General features: G+C 35.9%; 1 protein-coding gene across 1 annotated transcript in view; it reads left to right on the top strand.

Annotated features, from left to right (window-relative positions):
- The first annotated feature begins 6,043 nt into the window (after nt 1–6,043).
- Nucleotides 6,044–7,602, top strand: part of GNA14 (G protein subunit alpha 14) — a 33,722-nt gene continuing 32,163 nt past the window's right edge. The window contains exon 1 of the mRNA XM_026051999.1: nt 6,044–6,129. The gene's annotated coding sequence lies outside the window, so the exon portion shown is untranslated. The remainder of the gene's footprint in view (nt 6,130–7,602) is intronic.

Here is a 7,602-nt window from a genome sequence, read left to right as displayed (position 1 = left end):
GTAATGACTTAAAGTCGGATTTGGATTCTCTAGAATATACCTGTAAGCACGATAGATAAAATAAAATTCTGTACTAAAAATTTTAAAGACCTTTTTTTTTTTTGCATATTAGAATTGTGTTTTGACTCTTACACTGAGACTGAACCTTTTGAAGATCACTTTTGCTTAAATTCTGATTATTCCTGCATCTGTAGTCCATATTTAGATACCTAAAGCATTAGATGTGTTCTGAAATTTTGAAATTTCACATMGTTCTTTAAAGAGTTTTTCCAATTTAAAGTACACTTTCTGAATATGTTGACAGAAGGCTCTTGTTACAAATTGTGGAACTGGCAGGCACGCTTTGAAAATAATAGTCTAGGTGAGCAAATCAGAGGAAACTAAAAAGATATGTCTTTAATGGTAGGGATTGTTGAGCTGAATACAGTGTGCTAATTTGAATATATAAGCAGAGTAATGTGCAGGAAATTAAAAAATGATATCTAAAAGTTGAGTCTGTTGCCAAAACCCTCCTGAGTGAGGAGCTACAGTAACACAAGCTAATAATGGCGTTTTGGCATAATTACTTAAAGAAGCAAGGAGAACATTGCAGCATTGACAGTAACTGTTAAACACTCGGCAGTATTTACTTATCCATGTTTCTGCAGTGAAAATGCTCCAACACAGTCTGTAAGCCTTCTGACTTGTGCACAAGCAGAATTTCTCATTAACCTCTGCAGATGAGTATTTCAGCATTTAATTTGTGTGTTCAAACAAGGTGTGCTAACACAAAACGCAAGTGATCTCTGGGAATAGAGTGAGATAATAGATAAATGGATAATGAGGTAACAGACTAACTTTAACAGAAAGGTACTAGCACTGCCTAGAAGGGGGACCTACACAGCAGCATAACAAGTAATAGTTTGAAAAACAGGTAATCCAAAGGCTCTGGAGCATTCCTGTCAGAGGAGATTCTTTTGGTATTAGCAGACCTGACCTCCCAAAGCTCTTGTCAGCCTCATTTTGTTGGATGGTGTCATGATCTGGAGAATGAAAGCAATTTAGTAAGCTGAGGCAATACTGATGTGTGGGTTAAAATATAATCTGAACATCCTTCTGAGACTGCARATCTCAAGGCTCTGTTGCAACATAATGAGGAAAAGAGTATCCCTGTGCTACAACATCAGCTGACCTGATGAGGCCTGAGATTTGTGGAAATGACTGTTTTGATAATTACTATGTTCATAACTTGCATTCAGATATGAATTCAGACAGGTTAAGTGCCTAATTGCCTTGGAGAATCTGGGTGCTGAGAGCAGCCACAGCAATGGCAGGATGTTTGTGCGTTATAGACACTACTTAGGAATGCCAATTAGCTTAAAATAGCTATGGCAATTTAACACAGCTGTAAAGTTCTCTTTGTCCTGAGACTGAAATGAAAGTGCACATTTAATAGCAGAAACTTTTAATCTTTGAATATTTGATTTGATATTATGTCCAGCTGCCTTTGGTTCAGTAATTCTAATCCTAGCATAGAATTGTTCAGTCAGTCCAAGACATAATGTCTGTGGCAACAGAAGTAAGTAGTGGCTGTTTTCCAGACTTTTATTTGATTTGTTACTATTCCAATGATATGCTTGTTTTTTAACTAATTTTTGCCTCATTATATAATCTGAAGATTTTAACCATGTCTTAGATTTTAAACATTTTTAATAGTGAAATTAACAATGTTCTTCAACTCATGAAGTTTTTTTATAATTATTTATTCAAATTTAAAGGCAGCATTACTTGATCTTTCTATTGAGACTGAGAGAAAAAAAAGATTTCTGCATTAACACTCAGTTGGTGAGTTTGTTGGAAATTAAGATTAATCAGTTCAGACTGAAATGTGTCTCTACCTTAAGTTTTCCAGATATGGACTGTGGGAGGTCAATTAAGAAGGAAATTCAAATGCAGAAGATGTGCTTTCATATGCTAAGACTTCTTTTGAAAAAATACTACCTTCAAGTGTGAGAAAATGTTTATATTCTTGTCATTATCATTCTTGCTAACACAGATTTTTGTTACGTTGCCACATATCTGTATTTTTTAATAGCGAGATTATCATTAAATGTAGTAATTGAACTAACAAATGAGTTGTGAAAAGGAAAAAATTTTTTCTGCTTTAGCAGTTAGAAAATCTTAATTATTGGTGGAATTACTAGATGGAAAAGACTTCGCTATTTCTTCTTTTCCCTAAATCAAACAAAGTAGAAAAATTAAGGCATTTTTGAGAATAATCCTGGCACCACAGGGAATCTTGAAGTATTCTTGTACAGAAAGAAATAATTGAAATAAGGGAAATAAAAAGGATTAGAAAGCAGTCAGGAAAACTAAAGACAAGGTTCTAAGATATTCAGAGAAGACAGGGAAGAAAATTCAAGAGAAGTAGGAATTGAAAAAGTAAATGGAACTCAATATTGTAGAAATTAATATTTTGTTCAGAGTTGTCCTCTGTTAAACTCCTGAATACCCACTTTTCCTTTTGGTACAATCATAAATTCTCTATTTGCTAGCTTCTGCCATGTTTCCATGCTAGGAACAAATTGAATTAAAAAATGGAACATAACACAAGTTATGTTGAATTCCAAGAGATAATATTTCCTGAGTATTGAGATGCCCACTACTTGGCTTTCTGTTACGCCATGCAAATATGATGACAAAGTGCTTGGCACATGTATGAGCTATTCAATAAGTGTATCATTTAGACTGGKGTAGTAGAGAGCCAGTTCTGTGATTATCTGTTCTGGTTTGTTGTATGACACAGACCATAGGGCTTTTTCTCATTTATTCCAACTTTACTGTATTTGAAAAAGTTATGCTCCAATTCCAAATAAAATAAAAATCACAGTAATAATAAATTCATTACAATTCTTAGTAAAGTATACCAATGTTGGGAAAATCTCCTGAGAGTAAATGGAAAAGGCAGTTTGTTCTGTTCTGTGCCTAGCTTCCACTTTTGGCATTTGGATATTATTATATATTTGCTGGTTATCTTGAAGAGTCATCTGTTACATTCTGTTCTACACTGAGAATGTCTGAGTTCATTGTGTATATTATCTTTAGTCCCTCAGTAGTTCAAGCTTTCTCGTGAAGGCGTGTACAGGGCATGGTTTCCAGTTCTTTAATCAGAATCGGTTCCAAGTTCCTCCACTGCATAGGGTAAAATTGAAGTTTGGACTGGGGACAGAGTGACTGAGCTAGGTATAGTAGCTCTTGATACAACAGGATGTCTGGCTTGCATAGCCGCAGAGCAGGGAAGCTCCTAGCTGTCTGCTTTGGTTGGGAAAACAAGGAGCATTCTTGTGTTAGCAGTGGTCTCCATATTCCTTGTTTTCCTGGAGCTCCTTTCTACTTCCCTGACTGGCTGTTGTTTCACAGATCCTTTAAGTGGATGATGTTAAGGTAGGATGCTTATGGCAGCTCCTTTATTTGCGAGAAATACTGTTTTCCATTACCTCGTACCATAAAATCATCATACAAGAGATCTGCGCAGAGCAATGTGAGGGTGCTTCAAGACTCCAGTCTGGAGTGTGGCAGGGGAATGCCTGCACTCAGCAATTTCGGTGGGAGACGCATCCTTTGGGGAAGTGCTGCTCCCCTTGCTAGCCCTGTGACCAACCTAGTTCTCATTTTCCTTCATGGTTCTGACTTGCCCACAGCAGTGTGCAATGCCCATTAAAGACTTCTGTGTCTCTGATTTCTTTCCTCTCTGCAGCAAGTTCAAAACACGAAGGAGGGCTCTTCCATTGTCTGTCTTGAGAAGCATTCCCATGGTACCAGAGGAATATTATACAAGTAGCAGTGAAAATAATGAAAATAAACAAAAAGGTCATTTGTTACTTCTTCCATGCTGAACAGTTCTACATGTAAAGGAATATAATGATATTGGGTGTGTGGGTCTGCCCTTTTTGCTGCCTTCATGAACTAATGGCAGAAATCTCCCATTTTGAGGCTAAAGTTGCCTGGGAGCTCTGTGAGTGGGCAATAAAAAGACAGATGAATTCACAGTAGAGTGAGATTGAGTGAAGCCTATGGGGGAATAAAATCCAAACTTCGCACAAAATGAGGGGCTCTGACACTCTAGGAGTGACATTATTCTGGGAAACTGTCAGCTCAGCGTTTGGCCAATTTCAGTGAAAACAGAAATCAGTTTTTTAGTGAAATTCTCTGCCAGTGTGGCAGAGAATCCTCAAATCCTCAGCTTGCCCAGGCCTTTGAATATGGTGTGCTGCTCTGGCTGCCTGTCTCTAAAACCACACAGTTTAGAAACTTTTGGAAAAAAAGGCACTGAGAATGAACAAAAATATCAAATAGTTTATCAAGAGAACTCACTCAGGAGGTGAACTTCCTTCTGGAAAAGAAACAGTTGAGTGGATTATAGTAGAAGTCTGCAAAACCAAAAGTAGCGTGAGGAGTATGAAAAGAAATTGAGCTGATCTTCATTACTTCAATATCAAGGGTAGCAAATGAAATCAAAGATCAGTGAAACCAAAAGGTGGTGTGACAATTATTAGTTTGTCAAGGTGTAGACTTGCTGAAGGATGTTACAAGCATTAGTTATTGTGAGTTCAGGTGGGCAAGTAATAGAGTTCATGCAAGAGAGAAAAAAAAAACATAGCTCATGCTTCCTTGATTTGGAAGCAGTTGCAGACCGCTCTTCTAAGTAAAGATACTCAGGACTATTGTGTATATGTATGCATATACTCACAGAAGTATTTTACATGCTTGCAGTCTTCCCTAGGCATATCCTAGGTCACTGCTGAACACTAAGATAGAAGGACCTTTGGTCTGATCATGTGTGATCCGTGGCTCCTTGTCACCAGAATGAATGTGGAGTTCCTATAGCAGTGGCATTATATCACACCGGAGATAATATTCTGTTACTGCCACTCTGATGCACTTTATCTGTCAGAAGTCACACTGATCTTCGTAGCCTCAGTGTTGGATTGGAAGCCTATGCCAGATCATCCATATGAGGTATTTTCCAAATATGTATGAATTCTTGCTCTCTAGAGTTCTTTTTTTATGAGTTTTTTTTTTTCTTCTTCTCCTTTGATTGTTCTATTTTCATTTTTGGAGCATACACTGTTTGGGTGCTTGCCATAGCCAAACATTTTAAGTTACTGTCAGTGACATGTCATCTTCTTGTTTTAACACTTCTGTAGTTTTTGTATCATCTGCAAACTTGATTAGTTATCAAAATAGAATGGTGTGAAGAGTATGAAAAGAAGCCGAAGAACAGAAATGCTGAAAAATATATTATCTGTTCAAATATGGTCATTCTTTGTGTATAAAAATTAAAAATTTGCCTGGAATATATTTAATAAATGTATGTTTACAAGATTAATCAACTTCATTGTAGGAATTGATATTTTTCAGCAAAAGCATTTTAGTATGAAGTCTTTTATTTATTTCTATTAGAAGAGATGTTCGAAACTTCTCCAGTACCTATGAGATTGCAGTATCCATGCAAACTTCATTGTCTTGCACATTTGTGCCAAGATGAAATATTGCATTATAGGAAGGTGTATTTTCCCTCAACAATTATTCATTCGAGCTCTATATGATTTCAGTTGTCATTACAATTTGTGGACTTGTTTTTGTAACACTGTAATTACAGACATTATTAACCTGTATTATCTAATAAAATATAGATGAAAATTCATATGTTGTCATAATAGGAAAACATTTGAGGAAAGCTCTTGGGATCATTGTCTTTTCTTTATTCCCCTTACAGACAATTTGGAGTAATTCTGCTATACTGAAGCAAGTTTAGACCAGTGACTTAGTTCACAATGCTTAAGCTGAGTTCTTCTGCACATATTCTTTAAGAGTTTGTGACACTTCTAACAGAATAGACTACTAAAAGTCCTGCTCAAAGTAATTTTTCGGGAAAATGAGCCTTACCATATAGTTATCTGTAGTTACCATGTAGTTACTTAGGCTTGCATACTTCGGATTGCCTAAAAAATGTAACCACGTTAACTTCTTTCTAAGGGTAAGGATAGTGATTTTGAAGAGAATCTCCTTGACATCCTCAGTTTCAGAACATCAGAAGCTAAGAATTACTAAATAGCAAGTGAAGAATCCTTCGGTCTTGTAGAGGAGGTAAGAAGTAAACTTGTCAGAGAATAAGCTTGAATTTAATACTGAACATTCATTCCCATAGTCAAGACTATGACTCACGTAGTCTTGATGTGAGCCATTTTGTGTAAGTTTAAAATAATATACCTCTATTTCTGATTCCAAAGGTTGTTGAGAATACTAATTTCTTGGTGGAATTAAGATCTCATAGTAGTATTCTTAATTGATATCTATTATTGCTGAAAAATAGATATTTTTCCGACCTATGCTAATTGATTAARTAAGGAGTAATCCTTGAGGAGGCTGTTTGGAATCAGGTAAGATAAGAGTTTATTTTTAGCACAAATACTCTAGCAGGTTCTTGGAATTAGCTAGTACTTGCATATAGTTCTTAAGTATTACGCAGAAATTGTAGTTGTATAATATTTTCACTGACAAATTTAATTCTAGCAGCAATTGTATGGTAGTATTATTATGTAGATTTGGTTCAATGGAGTTTGGGGTTTATACTCAACTTTTTGTTATATTTTGACTGATGTAGAGCTTAAAGTTCTGCCATTATTTCAGCTTTTCTCCTAGAAGATAGAGTTCTGCTATGTTAAGGACTGCAAGAACAGAGAATGGTGCTAACATTCAGCATTGCTATTTGTGAACCAAGATCCCATTAAAATCAGCCCTATAATAAAGCTTGTTTAGACAAATGGATGAGGCAATTTAAAATCGAAGAGATCTAATGTGTGCAATAGAAATTGGTAATCAACATGCAAAAACATGAGCCTTAGTTTATACAGACAGTTTATATAGCCTTGTAAAATTTCCTCTTCAGATATCATGGTAAAGAAAGGTTTCCTTGAGGTATGGGAAAGAAAATAAGGAGATTAATTCCTGAAGGCTTTTTGTAAGTTTACAGTGAATTTCATAGGAGAAATGGCTCAAAGTCGAAGACCAGAATAGAGTTTGAGCACAAGAGAGATCAAGAAAGAGTATCTTCCTTATAAATCTAGGAAGATTAGATAAGCATCAGCATCTGTGGCATAGAACATAAAGATGGCAAGTTGGCTGTAGTTTCTTGTCTTGAGGTAAACTGTCAGGATACAACAGTAAGCTCCTGTTTTGGTCTTTTGGAATCCCTTTAAAAAATACCTCTTATGTGGGCAGAGATTCTTAAGTCATTGAAGTATTCCTCTCTGTTGAGTGTTGCAAACATGCTATTTCCACATGTAAAAGATGCAGTTGAATTAGAGAAATGAAAATGTCCTCTTCTGCAGGGAATTAGAAACAAATACTTGACAAAGCAAAAGCATATGGCAAACAAGATACTTGGAAAATTGTGAAAGTTATTATAGGTCAGTGATATTTAGAGCTGTCAGATCATTGTTGATAATATTGCAATTTTTCAGTTGAATAAAAGAGTACCCAGTCTACTGAAAGTCAAGATCATAGAATCATAGAATCATAGAATCATAGAATGCCGAAGGTTGGAAGGGGCCTCAGAGG

Source organism: Nothoprocta perdicaria, unplaced genomic scaffold (assembly GCF_003342845.1).
Source record: "Nothoprocta perdicaria isolate Ctin4 unplaced genomic scaffold, notPer1 scaffold_82, whole genome shotgun sequence".
NCBI classification, from domain to species: Eukaryota; Metazoa; Chordata; class Aves; order Tinamiformes; family Tinamidae; genus Nothoprocta; species Nothoprocta perdicaria.
The sequence above is the reverse complement of the archived record's forward strand: the minus strand, read 5'-3'. Positions and strand labels throughout refer to the sequence as shown.